Below are 15070 nucleotides of genomic sequence, written 5' to 3'. Positions count from 1 at the left end.
CAGATGACAATATGAGCAGGAACCAATGAAATACTAAGTTTTTGATGGAAGTCCTCCAAGTTATGTATGTATAGGATTGCCATAATGGCTGTTGATATGTGAAGCACTTAGAAAAAGTGATATAAGAAATGTTGGTGATAGCCATGGCAGCATTTTTTACCCTCTGGAAAGCTTGATGAATTAATTTTAAGAACTGGCAAAGTAGGGGGCAATATAAGCAGTGGTCTTTATTGCTTCTGTCAAAATAAAAGTCTTCTACTATTTCTGATTTTGGATTAAGCCTATCTATTATCAGAGCCTGCTCTTTGAGGTATTCACCATCAGCAGGAGATCTTCAGACACTCCAAAGCCCTAGGCCAAACTCTCAAGAACAGATCAAAATGGTTACCTCAAGTCAATTACTTTATTACAGTCAATCAGACCAGTACAAATGGCTACCTTAAAATATTGTAGTGGAACCAATAGAGATGAGTACATAGTGCCTTCACTCCAGAAGAGAGAGAGGGAAATCTGAAGAACTGGAAGAAATCAGACATTAAGGGGGAATCACTAGTCTTGCAACTGCAGAGGTAATGCTATTACATTGTCTTTGCAACATTTCTGTTGGAGAAGCAGCCGAGCCAGAAATAATTTTTTTTCGGAGGGAGAGGTCCACTGTACTGTATCTTATAACAAAATTACAAGAAACATACAAAAGGTAAACAATGACATACTAAAGACAAGTTTCTGAAGAATGGTTACCCAGGAGAAGTACTCCTGGTGACAATGGCAATTAGAGTTATCAACAATTGGAAGCATTACACTTGATTGCCATTGGGTGTACAATGGACATTTTAATAGCATGTGAGATAGATTCTACCTCCAAGTCTGAACAGAAACAAATTCAGCTTTCATATGGGAGGCTTATATATCTACTAGCTGTTGCCTTAATAGGTAGCACCCCAATTTGGGCCAAAGTAAATAGTCTCCTATGTGGAGCATATAAAATGTTATAGAAATATCTAGGGACAGACCAGGGAGGAGGAGTGATTGTGCTATAAAAGGGATGGGAAACTTTGGCTCTGTCATTTTGGATATCTAGATGCCAAATCCTCTGCTTTAGCTCAGCCAGGGTTTTATCAAGTCCCAAAGCAGGTAGTGCTGACAAGGTAAGACTGCAATATGCCAAATCACCATTAATTTGTCTTAGGTTGGAAGAGAACCTATCCAGCAAGGCAAGATGAACGAAGGAAGTTCCTCAGTACACTTGCTACACCCAGAATCTAAGACAAAGTCTTGATTGGGCCCAGATTTCAAAGTTTTTGGATAAAATTCAACATTGCATTAACATCTATAACATGTAGGGATTTCCTCATAGATCTACTTATGTACTGTACATTAAAACATTATTCCAAAAAAGATTCAAGTAATTTACAAGGTCAAATCAAATTGGACAGTGAACCCAGAGTCAAAAGTAAATTGGCTCAGCTGCAGAAGATCTCCAAGGCATTGTGAGAACAGCAGGGGGCCTCAATTTGCTCAGTTCTTTCATAAGGGACGGACTACTTTCTCCCATATTCCCAGATTTGGGGCATTTTGCTCCTGCCTATAAGCAATGTTTAGAACAAACATAGTTACAGCTATTAGGAAAAGGATGTGTTAAACAATACTAAAATATTATTGTTTCATCGTTGGAGCTCGCAAGAGGCTTTTAAATGCAACACAAGAATAGCATCTTTGCAAACAGCTTACCCATATAACAATCACTCAGATTATTTTGCAAACAATCAACATAAATTCATACAACATGAGCTGAAGACATTAGCAATTTATTTTATTTCCATTTTGTGTGGAGTGGAGCATGAGTTCCCTATATATTCTTAGCATTTCAAAATCTGCCACAGTGAGAACAATTACAGCTCAACTTCAAACTGTTTTGTGAGGGAAATGGTGTGGAAGTACCCTTATACACATAGCAAATGTTTGCTGAGAATAGAGTATGCTCAGAGAGTGTGGCTTGTTAATGACTGATCCAGCTTAGGAAGCTGATCCTAGTCCAAACATCTAAACTGGATGCTTTCCACTGCACCAAATCAGCCTTTCTACTTGCATGGTGTTTTTGTAGCACATTAGCAAGTCATACCTTCATGCCAAAGAGTGACACTGCAATATCAATTCCTTTAAGACTGGCTTGGGATGTGTAAATAGCTGCTTAAAATAGAACTGCTTTAACTTTTTAAGAATAACTAATGATGCCTAAGTTGAATGATCCAGGTAGGTGGCAAATACTTAACTGAATGAGTTTGTAAATCTGTTCTTGGCAGAAGTCCTTTGATGATATCTGGAAGTACTTGTGATCAGACTGTCTGGAGTTTATTAGCTGTCTAGCTGTAGAACTGAATCCACGGGGCGTTTCATTTCTTCTAAAGCCTATGGAATTCAGTTCTCAGAGCTAAGCAGCCATATAGGGATCTTGCTCCTTGCAGATGTCATCTGTCAGAGAAAGCAACATGCAGTTACTACTAAAGATGCCAATGCTGTAAACTCTCAATTTAATAGACCTTAATTCAGTAGACCTTGAATTCGGTAGATTTGTACACTGTATATTTTTGCACATTCATAAAATCCCATTCACCACTTTAACTACATCAACTGGATCAATGTTGTTGTTGGTTTTAGTTGGGGTTAAAACAGGTGAGTTTAATCTTCAAACAATTATATAAGCTATTCTTCTGCCCCTGTGAACTCAAATAGATAATAGCTTGATATGTGATATCTGCAATAGGTTTCCCTAAAGCTAGTGCCTTTCAACTCCTCTCCATTATGCACGCTGGAGAATTTTATAAGTTGCAGTACCAACACATCTGACAGTTTACAGATTGGGAAAACATGAGCTAGATGCTCAGAAGACAGGTTTGTTATTTTGTGCCCTTACTGTAATATTATTCCTTCCAATTTACAAATATATTTCTGTATGCCTTGAGTGACTTCCAATGTTGTAGGTAGTGTAATCATTCAATTAAGTTGTCCTGATCTTCCTAACCTTTACGCCTCTAAGCAGTATAATGTTTAATTATTTTAGGGACTTTTTTGGTTCATGTGGGCCTGCTTCAAATTAAGATCAATGTCAACAGCCTCGTTTTCAGTGCTGTCTTAGGAGAGCTGACAAGTGATTATATAAGACACAATCTTTGAAAGAGGGGCAAAGATACAATTCTGGAATATTAATCTCCCTTTAGTGGGTACAATCTAATTCTAGTACAGCTAATTTTAGTTTGTATTATTTACCTTTGGTGCTACTATTCCCACAGTCCCTGCCATTGGCTAAATCTAATGGAAGTTATAGTACAAGTACTATAGTATAATAACTAGAGGGAAACCACATTGGCCAACTCTGGAGTAGAATGTTCTGGTAGTCCTGGGAAGCAAAGCAAAGGTCCCCTTTTTCTCTTCTATATATGGAAAAGTTCAGTTGGGTTCAACCATACTTGTTTTTAATAATAAATTTAGATGCTTCCCATAAGTGTCAGAATTAAGTGTTCAAAGCTACAACATTAAGACTACCTTATCTGGACTGCAAACTCCAGATAACCATTAGATGGCAGTTTCTGCTGCCTCTAGTGATCATCTGGATTTTTGCATCCCCATAGATGCAACACTCCATATAACTATGTTATATAGTTACAGTAAGATGAGACAGCAATTCCATTTTGTATACAAATCTCAATTCTATATAAAGGTTTATGTGTACACCTAAAGAGGGCAAGAGGAAGAGTTATTTAAACAGAACCTCACAAAGTTTAACGTTTCCTCAGTAATAATGACCAATCATAATTACCTACTATCTAGACCACGGACAGGGTTCAAGCAGTTATATGCCAATTGTTTTGTGAATGTGTATTTCACCCAAATACAGCTGCTGTGACTTATGGAATTTTACTTCCAGCCTATAGTTAGGAGTAATTAGTTACATCTAAATTATCCTTGACACTTATGCAAACTACTTAAACTTAATTTCTTTTATCATTCTACTACATGCCAAGTATTTTCAGATCCAGGAAGGTTTGCTCCCTCCCAGATTATCCTTTTACCTTCCTGAATCTTACACACTATCCACTCTTGTCCTTCCTTTACCATCTCAGAGAACAATAGATTCTCCATTACGCAAATACACTCTTCACTCTCTTTTTTAAAAAAATACATAACAGTTCTAGTAATCTGAATTTATCTTTTTAACTGTTCCCACAAATCATCCTTGTCAGCTAAATTGGACTTTTACCAGAAAAAAAAGTGCTGTATTAGAATTAAGTATATTGCTCCGACTTGAAGATTGCTAGCCTGTAGACAGTGACATGCTGAAATCAATCAGGCTGTCTTTCTATCCATCCACCTACAAAAATAGACTCGACCAAGGATTACAGTACTGCAGAACTGTTTCCTCAATTCTCCCAAGACATCTCTTGTTCCAGAGCTGGATCATAATACACAATTGCAGATAAAGTTACGAACAAAGTACTAACCTGCTAAATTCTTCTGTGTGGTCGCTCCAGCTGTTTCTTCCCAGACTGTACAAGAGACCCAGCCGGAGGCACTTAAATATGACAAGCTCCTTACTCACTTCTCTTCCTGGACTGCTGAGGCATGCACATGGTCTGAGCAACTTCCACTGCCCCCTCCTTCAAGCTTTTAGCTTCCAGGCTTTTCTGAGAAATGAGGAAAGTGTGGGAGGGCAAGTCAAGCATCCCACAGAAGAATCTCTGCCAGCATCTTGTTCTCAAGAAACTCTCTGGACTTGTAGTTGCAACTGCCTGTTCCAAGAAAAGGAAAGCACGCTTGAAACAGAAAGGTGAGTGGGAGGGCAAGGAGATACTTCGGCAGGGGAGGGCATTTTTGCTTACACTGCTTGACTGGAAAGGGAAGGGAGAGCTGGTGTTTTCTGCCATCTTGACTAAATGGTTTCTTCCCCTCCCCTTTTCAGAATTTAGCAGCCAAGATAAAATGCTATGGCTGTTAGCATTCTTGCTTTTGCCAAATACATATGCTAACCATTGAATACACTCCTTGGGCCTTTGGATCTTGTTTAGACTGGTTGATAGCCAAATAGGGAAAAATGAGCACAGCGCTTAAGCACAGTGGTAGTAATTGTTTCTTATAGCAAATGGCATGTATGAATCTGCCCTCAGTTCCTAGCCACGCCAGTGATTATGCTCAATCCAAATAAGTTTTGCTTTGTTTTTTTAAGACTGTCTGGATTAACAGTCCCACCAAGCTTGCCATTACCATTTTGGAGAACTACTAAAGCTCTAGGCAGAGCCATGGGACTGACTTCTTCAGCTTTTCACCCTACAGGGCAGAATTTCTTTCCATGCTCCAGTGCAGTGTTTCTCAACCGTGGCAACTTTAAGATGACTGGACTTCAACTCCCAGAATTCCCCAGCCAGCTCCGGTTCTGGGAGCTGAAGTCCTCACATCTTAAAGTTGCCAAGGTTGAGAAACACTGCTCCAGTGTGGTACTGCAGGAAATTTAAATGGTTGCTCACTGTTGACAAGTAAGCCTATAGGCCTGGCTTTGTAAGAGGGGCCCACCAGAGAACATTTTGTTGAAGGTTCCCTCATATCTGGAATCAGTTCTCAAAGCAAGCCCACAATGTGCTCCTCAAATACAGGCCCACTTCACAAAATGATATCTTAAAAATATAGTCATGACAAACTGATACTGTTATGTAAATACATTCTTCAGAGGGATTGGCTTTGCCATCATACTAATCTAACTGTATGCAAACTGGAAATAAACAGACTTGTTAATGTGTAATGTGCCATAATTTGTTATATTCCTTGGCCAATGGTCTACATATTTCTTTACTGCCATAAATAACTAATTAAAAACAGAAAGCACCTTCAGATCTGGAAAGTTATGTGTATGTCAGTGACCTGGTTCATACCATGGTAACCTGTATTTTGCATAATCATAATTTGTTGAATGAGCCATCATTGTCTAGGTTCACATATCATGCTAACCCAATTCAATCAACCATGGCTTGGGTTTTTGGTTACCTTGTTATATGAAATTAACCTGTCTCTTATTCCCATCTGAACTTCTGAACAAGACTGGGATAACCTTTCTAAGAACAATGCTTTTTAACTAGATTTCCTCAATCTAGTCTAGTCTAGTCTACCATTAGTATGGTATCTAATGTTTATCAAAGAAGGAAAAGCAGCACATTCCCAGAATCAGGTTTAAAGGAAGCAGAGAAGCTACAGAATTCAATACTGGACAGAGATATCAACAATAAATCCTTTGGAGGCAGACAATACTTAGGCTAAAAAGAATATGGTTTTTAGGAATTCTGCCCTGCTTTGCTTAGTTAGATAAGATATGTCATAAGTTTTCTTTCCCTATTTCCTATCATTATGCATATCACTATTCTGATTGCGAAAGTCAGTATTAAGACAGAATTGCAAGTTAAATGTAAATGTAAATGAGTCATATTTTTACATAAACAATGCTGGTTAATTTGCTTTTGTCTATTTGCAATTATGACTTTGGCTTTCTACTTTTTGCCATTTACCTGCTTTCAGAATCAAGATAGCCTAACAGAGCCATTATCTGGTCTCTTGATGTGTTTGAAGATATAAAAAGTATCAGATGTAACCCGGTTTTGTAAGATTTCCAGTTTTTTTGCAGTCTTCCCAAGCCAGTTGGGTGCCTGAGGTAGAGTAGCTGAGTTAATTGGTTGTAGACAAAAATCCTATTAAGTGTTTTATAGTATAACATTTTACAGATCATTGTGTAATTCATCACATGCATGAAGTGTTATCTTGAGTTGTATTAATATGTAAACCGACAGTTGGTGGAGTAAAGAAGATAATATTTAATACTGACTATTCACAAAATACTCCTTGGGTCCTATCAGAGATACCATTAGTGAGGTCATAACACACTGGTTAGGTTTGCGGAGTGTTCTGAGTAGAGCCAACTAACTACTCACTGCGAAGTGTGAAGTCATCCAGGTCTGTCGTGTAGTGAACCATTGCTGGATATAGGTCTGTACTTCCTTCAGACTACAAAATGCATCTGAGTAATATCCCTCTTAGGATGGGTATTATGGTTCAGGAATACTTAGTTTAAATTATTCAGTTATGATTCTCTGACTAACAAATCTGAAAAGATACTAGGGCTGTGTTGTGCTTTGGATTCAGTCTCTAAAAAAGTGTTTCAAAGTGTGTGGCAAAATGAATGTCAGTGACTCCTTATGTGAGCCAAGGAAAAGACTCAGCTGCTTTAAGAAGACCTAGACAGGGGCTGCATTCTTACCCGAAAGCACCTTTTGGAAATCAAACCCAAAGCAGTGCATACAATTTTATCATATGTTTTCACTGCAGACAGTAGATTTTGTGGCATTTTCTGAGTGGAAGCTGTATATGTACTGATCAGTATATTTCAAACAAAAAATGCTACCATGCCAGCACAGCAGTGAGATTATTGGCAAATCGTATCATTTTACCACATAATGTAATCCACACAATACAATATATTACCCAGAACTTGGAGCAATACTGTATTTACCTGAAAGGAAAACTGTTTTTTATCAAATAGTTTGTTTTTTAAAAAAATATTATTGTCTTAGATTTGCTGAGAATATGATAAACTAGTCATTTTGGAAAACAAATATCTGTAAAATAATTGAAGTGTCTGACAAAAATGGGGTTCATGAACAAGATGGAGTATGTGCAGGTGTCTGATGAGTAATTCTCCAGCACTACATTTTTACAGAATCTGAACCTTTTGATGCCACAAAGGAAATATGAAGTTAGTAAAGTGGACTATAGTCTAGGAAAATTTATGCCAACTTGTTTATCTTGGAGATATAGCAAGATTCTAAGGCATACAACTAAGTATCTCTTAGGGCTGTTTTTTTCAATTTGTATTTTATTCCATTTATTTGCTCTCAGAAACTCCCTTTGATGCTGCTATGCTTAAAGATAGGGTATTAATTAATCCTAGCTCTAACCCCTTTTTATAGAGATAAAATGCCTAATAACATGAGGAAATGACTGAAAAAGTTTCACAGCTGACTGTCAAGCTATTTTAAAGCTGCTGGTTGTGAACTTGAGTATATTTACTGGGGAGTAAGCCATATTGAAATCACTTTGGCTTGCTTTTGAATAAATGTTTTCTGGTAACTGATAAAATATGCTAAAGATGGCTTGACTCTAATCACATATTTGAAGCTTCATCTCCCCATAGGTGTCCATGGTTGAAATGGTGGGAATGTCACACATGTTGTGATGTCATCATACAAATGACATGAACAATGTAATTTGTTACAAGTTATATAATTTGCATCATTTATGCAGTGATGTCATGATGCACATTACATCATCATGGCTTCTAATGGATGCCTATATGAACCTCAAAATCTTTCCCAGATAGCCATAATTGGATGTTATTGCCCATGTTTACCTACGCAGAGTGTAATTTTGTGTAAAGCTGTAATGTACTTTGTTTGATTTGGGTTTAATGTGTTCTGTGAATTCAGTTTTAATGATTAGAGGCTATGCTGAAGGCTTGTGTATTGTGAACATAACTAATTGTATTATAATGAGATGTGATTCAATTAACCATGGCTAAGCAAACCAGGGCATAGTGTGAAGTGTAAACTTACTCTGCAGTTCCTTTTTAGACTAGATAATGTTGACATTAGCATCTATCTGAGGGACTAATGACTACCAAAATTACTTGCTTTACTTTTAGTACAAGAAGATTTTTCTGACCTCTCCCAGAGAGGAAGCTGATCAAAAAGCTAAGCCTTGGTTCAAGTGGTAGAGTGCTTCCGCATAACAAGTTTGTTCTGTCTGGGAATAAAGGGGAAGAACAGGGGTTTTCCAGCATTCACTCTGATACTGCAGTTTCCTGCACAGATTTTCTCTTAAAAACAGTAGTATATTACTATACTTTCATATTATCATTTTTTCAACTTATGAAACAATCATAATTCTATTTACCTTTTTTAACATGTATGATTGTTAAAATCACTCTTCAAAGATAATTCCTGGTATTCTGAAAAAAATATAAATGAAGTTTAAGATTTGATTAATACTTCTAATGTATTGCATGTTGTCTTAGAATTGGAATTTGTAGCCTTCTCATTGCAAGTCTTTCATTTAGCAGCATTCATATGCTTGAATATGGCAGTTCTGTGCTATATTTTATCTACAGAGATCCTGCAGTGAGGTACTACTGCTCCTAAGGGATCTTCAACCTAATTGATTTTTGGAGGGGTAAAAGACCCTTATGAACAATCATCCTCCTTTCCAGATCTTCACAGGTTCTTCAGTGCTGTGTGTAGGTACTCAGGGTCCTCTTCAGAAATAATAGTTGAAAGAAGGCTTGATGTCACAGCAGGTAGCAGCACTTAGACAACCTTCACTAATATTGAGAAAACTAAGAAGAGCTGGACCTTGAAAAGACTTAATAAAACCAGAAAATCCCTGGGATGTAAACTAGACCAGGGAGTTGAAAAAAGTGTAGAAGAAAGTAATGACAAACCACATCTGTATTTTCTCTCACAAAAACATGGGAAAGACTATGTACTTGCTAGGAGGCAAGCTGGACTTGAGGGAGACTTTATCTGTCTTAAAGAGCTTGGTAAAAGTTAATTATTATGTCAGCTAAGAAGAACCTTAAATTGTAAAGATTCTGACTGGAAAGAGAATCCTAAACTTGAAACTATTAATCAAGTATTAGTATTTATATTAATAGATTTATCAGGTTTTTGTCAATTTCATAACAAGTCATAGTGGCTTACACAGTTAAAATGTCCATTGTATGTGTACAATAAACAATATAAACAAAACATCCACAATAATATAAACATTAAAATGTCCATGCTGGAAAAAGTAAAACATCTCAGTAATAATGACAACATCCTAACCCTACTGTCATAATAAATTAATATATTGTAATACAACAGCCCTATAATAGTACATAACCAACTTTCAGTAACAGTAAAATTATGATTAAATCCCAACGGCCTTGTGGAATAATTCAATCATCTGCTTTCCAGAAGGCCATCAAGGTGGGGGCTAATCTAATTTCTACAGAGAGACTGCTCTGTAATACTTACATAGTAGCATAAAAGCACTGATTCCATGCCTTCCTAAAATGTGAGATTACTAGGAGTTTTTCTGTAGGCACATAGTGAATGGGTTGCTTCTGGTTGGAGGAAGCAGTCCTCCATGTACCTTGATATGAAGCCTTACAGGTTTTTATAGGTGAAAAACAGCACTGAATTGTATTCAGAAGCTCATTGAATCAGTGCAGGACCTTGAGCACAGGATAAGATGCTCTTGGTGGTTAATATCTGCCAATAACTGGGCCATCACTGCACCAATTGTAACTTCCAGGTGGTCTTCAAAGGCAGCCCAGTATAAAACACATTGCAGTGGTCTACATTTGTGGTGAAGAGGTTGTAAAGTCCTCATGTACCAGATAAGACTGCAACTAGTGTACCACCACCAAAGATGAGTACCACCTTCCTTCCACCTGTCCATCCAGCAGTACCTGTGAGTCCAGGAGGACCCCCAAGTCATGGATTTGTTTTCTTATGAGAAGTAACATACATTCTGAATCAGAGAAAGAACAAGTGATGAGGTCATGGTGAACTTGTCCCCTCAGGCTATTTTCCTCTTTCAATTCTCTCCCAGCATCTTTTCCTTCCATAGGAGAGAATCATGCCACTTCTCCCCAATTTTTTTTCAGACTATTTTTCCATCTAGGTTGGTAAGGAGAAAAATAGTACCAAAATACTACTGTACTTCTTTCCTCCTCTCTAGACTGCAATTTCCAGCAGCTGCTTTTCATTATTGAGGGTAGGAGGAAGAAAGCAGTGGAAAATAGTTGAATTTTGTGGAAGGTGGCCTTTGGTTCCTAGACCAAGATCCTTATATTCCAGTTCCTAAGGAGGCCCCTCAGCAGAAAACAGCAAAGTAATACTTTTTAAGAAGAAAAGATCATACTCAACTATTAAAAAAATCATTATGTTGCAGGCAGAGGAACCCTCAAAAGACTGAATAACACATTACAGGTAATTGTAATTATAATAATTACAAACAATGTTCTGCAAATCATCATGTTATGGGAAAATGATAAAAGCAAAGCTTTACAAAAAGTGTCTTACATGGAGCGTGATAGTCTGGCATTTTGGTTTTTAATTCCCCCTCCTCTCCCCTAAAGAATGATAACAACACTATTGGACAGTACTATGTCACTGGATATATAGTCCTTTTATGAGAGCATTTTTAGTTCATTTTTTTTCCAAATGCAATCCAGCCTTTAAAACAGAAATGAAAATGAGATGATTGCAACATAAAAGAGCCTTTACAGCACAGGAAGAAGAAATGATTGATCTTGTTTACTATCAGCTTTATGAAGCTGGAATCTTTACAAGCAGAAGCAAGATGCAACGTGAAATTTGGCGGTTGTAATACTCTGTCAAGATGATCTGCTATTTAATATTGCTGCATATATTCTTTTCACTCCTACTGATTTTCTGAACAGAGACTTCTTTTCCTGTCCCTCTTTCCTACCCCCATCTCCATTCCTTCTTTGCTTAACATTCAGATGATGAAAAATTCTTAAGAACTGAAAAGATTGCTCATAATTTTGAGACATTTTGGACCATTTCATAAATGAATTGTCCAGTAGTGGAACCAGACTTACTATCAAAAGGGATACCTTCCCCCCAACCCCCCTTTTTCCTTTCTGGTCTGAGTGACTCACAGTCAAGCTCTATGCCTCAATCAAATTGGGCTGAATCCTAATTTCTGTACTCTGTGGGAAAGCTCAGGATTTCTGCTGGTTCTTTGCCTTGCTACGGCCTACCCCATCTCCATTTTCATTGGTGCCTGCATTTTCTTCCTACTTTCCAGCATTGCCAGTGTGCTAACTAACTGATTCTAACCAGGTTGGATTTCATTACATTCTAACGTGTTTTGATTTCTGTAATGGGCTTAATCTGTGATGCTGCTTTTGTAAACCGTTCAGACACTTGAACTGCTCCAAACTGCTGTCACCGGGGTTTTGGCTTTGGTCAGCTGTTTAGAATGCTGTGGTTAAGGTCATGTACATATTAAGTCATAATGCAGTTTGTTTAATTTGGGCTGTATTGTGTGAATCCAGCCTTTGTGACTTACTCCACAAACGATGACTTAGCACAGTGTATTGGCCCAGTCGCTGTTCTCAGCTTCTTGATTTGTATTAGTTATGGGCTCTTTCTCATAGCCACATTAACAGGCTTAAAGTGGCAGAAAAAATTATGGTGGAATAATTTGTAGTGCCCCAATAGCCAAGCCCAATTCTGCTCCAGTAACAAGGCTTGTGAACCATGCTGTCCTTACATCTTTAATGTGAGATAATTTAAGAGCAGCAGTTGGTAGATTCTCCTAGCTGTGTGTTTTCCTTGTTACAATGTCACTAGCTAGCAAGAACCACCACCAATGCTTTCCTTAATATGTGGTGAAGCTGGGTTGGGTGAGTATGGGCAGAGACCTTATCCAATTTTCAAGTTGCCTAAATGGCAGGAAAGTAGAAGATACCTGTTTATATGTGGCTAGTGCTGTTTTGGAAGAACATAATACCCATTTCCTAAAAGTAGCCTTGCTGACTGGTTGCTCACATGGCAGAGGGATGTGGGCTGAAGTGGGAGGAAGTTCATGTGGCTCATAGAGAGACCTCCCTTCCCTGCTCCCTGTTCCTCCTACCCCCAATGTGAGGAAACAATTGGTAAGTGCTACAAGGGAATGGCAGTACCAGTAGTGAGAGATCGCAGCCAGCAGCATCCAGAAATAGCTCATAGGATATGCAAAATGTTGTTAGAGTAGGCAAAATTGCACTGACCCCAGCCCAGCATAATAAAAATATTAAAAACAATAGCAATCCAAATTCATTGTCAGCAGAAGCAGCAGAAAACTTGTAACATACTTTTTGGGACAGAACCATCAGAGCCCAGCTGTCTTTCCCAGTTCTGTGCAGCACAAGAATAGTGACAGAGCATTAGCCTTTTTAAAATACAAGTCCAGTGCTCCTTCAAAAGACCACGTGTTTAAACAGTATTTTAAAAAAGAGATTATTTTATGTACTGTATACCTGAACACATAAGCCAAATAATGTCTGAATTATGTTTTGCAAAGCATGACTTGGGCATTACCTGGGCAGATACATAAGGCGAAATAAGGAAAGGGGATCAAAAGTTATTCACAGCACATTCATCTCTAAAAACCAAGCAAGAGACTTATGTGTGCACACGTACACATCCAAGGACTAGCATTCTTTCAAGACATTGCTAGGCCTGTTTTTTAAAGCAGGTGTACTGCTCTTGCAAAAGAGCAATAAATCCCTGTTTATAAGGAACCCACATAATATTCACCAAGTTTTTTCAGAGAGTTCTGATCAGGCATTATGCAGGAAGATGCCACTGTTAAGGCCACATGTCCAGACTCTCTTGCGGCTTAACCCAAAATGGCAATTGAGGGAAGTGCCCTGCAACTGGAGGAGATAAAGTATGCTCACATCAGCATCAAATGATCAGCGGAAGTTAGGCAGTTCCCAGCTCCTGACCACATAATCTTCAACATCATGAACTGATTGTTTAAACAGCAAGTCCTCATCCTTAGTTCTCAGACTTTTTGTAATGGTGGGTTCTCAGACAGATAAAGATTCAGGAGATGGTTATCACAATAGCCAGCTGCAAGCTCCTTCATTATCACTGAAAAGTCTCACCACTTCTCCAATTCACAGAAAGGAAATTAACAAGAAAGAAGTTTCCACCTTAATGTACTTTGAGATACACTGATTGTAGATGGGAAGCAGTACAGTTGCTGGAATTCTTGTACCCCATACTTTCCTTCTCAATCAATCTTGCTAAAGAGACTCAGTGTAACGGTATGTTTAGAACCATAAAGGCATCCACAGTTTAACAGGCTGGACATTCCTCCATCCATGATCAGTGAAGAGAACAGCTGCAAGTTCACACAAAGCCATGAGTAAGAGAGTGAGAAAATCTCCACCTTTGGAACCTGGGAGACAAATTAAATTCTAGAAAGAAACAAAAAAATCCTGTTGCTGAGACTTCTATTCTTTTTCAATAAAACTTGGCAAAGAAATTCTGGAAGAATCTTGTTTTCTGTGGTGGGATAGCCAAGAAATTAACACTCTGAGAATTCTGGTCAGAAAAGAATTACTTTTGATTTGAGAAAGATGCAAAGCCCCTGATATTCTTTTGCAAACTCTTTTTCATAGTTCCCACTTGATCTTTTATCATCCCATCCACCAATTCACAACTGCACACAGTCCACCTAGGGTAAGGCAAGGCTAGGGTAAGACAATTTCCCCTCCTTCATAACTGACCCAATTTATAACTACCTGGCCACCTGATGTCCTGACCACTTTTTGTGATTTTAATTCTTCCACCTTGCTTTACCTTGTACCTTCTGCCCTCTTTGTAGCTTTCTTCTCTTCTACACAGCTACCGTCCTTCTTTTCTTTTTCTCTTCCTCTTCTTCTTTCACCTTTCTCCACCTTAAAGTTCAGCTGATACAACTACTCTAACTCCACACTGTTATCTCTGCTACTCTTCTTCTCTTCCTTACTTGGTGAGGAAACTCCTTGGTGGTGGCTCCTGCAGATTATCTTTGGGCACAGGACTGGCAGACCCCAGGAACTCCAGAGGTCCCATTGCTGGGTCCATCCAGCTCCTTAAGCTGCAGCACCATTCCCTGCTCTCCTGATGGAACATGGTGGAAGCTGCCAGTTTTCTTGCCAATTACTCAGGCTCTAGACAATATATATTCCAGAGTTCTCCACTCTTTTATTTTTATGCTAATTTTATCATACTAATTCCTTTTCCAGGTTTAACTTGTTTCACTAACTTTCCCTTTCCTTCTCCTCAACATAGTTCAGTAGACAACACAACAATATGACTGGAGTAGATCCATTCACATTCAGTTGCCAGTTGCCATCGTCTAACTCATAGCCATTGCTCTGGCAGTGGCTTCTTGTTGAAGGTTACACATATCCTTATATTTGATTTTA

General features: G+C 38.3%; 1 protein-coding gene across 3 annotated transcripts in view; it reads left to right on the top strand.

Moving 5' to 3' along the window:
- Positions 1-4683: 4683 nt before the first annotated feature.
- The window catches only part of SLF2 (SMC5/6 complex localization factor 2), a 57279-nt gene continuing 46892 nt past the window's right edge, over positions 4684-15070 (top strand). For 2 of the 3 annotated variants that reach the window (XM_088131757.1, XM_088131754.1), the window contains exon 1: positions 4685-4825. The gene's annotated coding sequence lies outside the window, so the exon portion shown is untranslated. Of the gene's footprint in view, positions 4826-15070 lie in introns of all 3 variants that reach the window. The other variant, XM_088131756.1, reaches the window with a different exon arrangement.

Source organism: Python bivittatus, unplaced genomic scaffold, assembly GCF_059951505.1.
Source record: "Python bivittatus isolate LINGU-HERP-01145 unplaced genomic scaffold, Pbiv_v1 ctg000980_np1212, whole genome shotgun sequence".
In the NCBI taxonomy this organism is placed as follows: domain Eukaryota; kingdom Metazoa; phylum Chordata; class Lepidosauria; order Squamata; family Pythonidae; genus Python; species Python bivittatus.
The sequence above is the reverse complement of the archived record's forward strand: the minus strand, read 5'-3'. Positions and strand labels throughout refer to the sequence as shown.